This window comes from Olea europaea, unplaced genomic scaffold (genome assembly GCF_002742605.1).
Source record: "Olea europaea var. sylvestris unplaced genomic scaffold, O_europaea_v1 scaffold773, whole genome shotgun sequence".
Classification (NCBI taxonomy): domain Eukaryota; kingdom Viridiplantae; phylum Streptophyta; class Magnoliopsida; order Lamiales; family Oleaceae; genus Olea; species Olea europaea.
In genome coordinates, this window is record NW_019266149.1 from 1 (window position 1) to 919 (window position 919).

General features: G+C 37.5%; 1 pseudogene; it reads left to right on the forward strand.

Moving 5' to 3' along the window:
* Positions 1–131: 131 nt before the first annotated feature.
* LOC111391291 overlaps positions 132–919 on the forward strand; it is an 11,434-nt pseudogene continuing 10,646 nt past the window's right edge.

Here is a 919-nt window from a genome sequence, read left to right on the forward strand (position 1 = left end):
CCACATCATTAAATATTACATTTAATATTTTAAACCCAAATCAAATTCAATTAATTCCAACAATCTTTACTAACCAGGTCCTCGACTCCTCGGATTAGATATCTGGATCAGATTTTCTCACAGTAACAGAAATGGAGGGGGAACAAGAATGCTTGGTTTTTGCTGTAAATGGAGAGAGGTTTGAGGTCCCAAATATTGATCCGTCAACTACTTTGCCCCAGTTCTTACGCTCCCACACCCGTTTCAAGAGTGTCAAGCTTGGCTGTGGTGACGGTCTGTATCTGCAATCAATCTGCACGTGCATGTGCTTCTTCTTTGATTTGTATGTATTGTTTTTGGTAATTTTCTGTTGTTTTGATTCTTTCTTTGGACAGTTCTTCAGTTCTTTGGAAGTAATTGGGTTTTTATTGATTAGTATATACTAAATTGTTAAAGAGACGGCTCAAGTAGTTCTGAGTACAGTAAGCAAAAATTCTGAGGCGGAACGATAAACAAAAAATTTTGAAGGAAGCAAATAACGTTTAGCTGACTTGTGAAATCTTGTATAGTGGTTGAGTCGCCTTATTTATTGTGTTCCAAGTTTGTGTCTTCAGTTACCTTCTCTATTTTTCTGACCATACGGATACTTTCATGCTTGTGAATTTACCGTTTCAGGTGGCTGTGGTGCTTGTGTTGTGCTGCTGTCGAGATATGACCCCTTGTACTTGATCAGGTCGAAGATTATACAGTGAGTTCATGTTTGACACTTCTTTGCAGTGTAAATGGATGTTCAGTTACTATGACTCTTCGCCTTGGAAATAGTAAAGATCAGTGGCGAATCAAGGAGTTTGAGTCAGCATGGACGGTCGTTGACCATTTACCGTTGGCCACAATAAAATATTAAAAGTCCTTTTGTATTCTTTTTTTTCTTTTTTTTTTT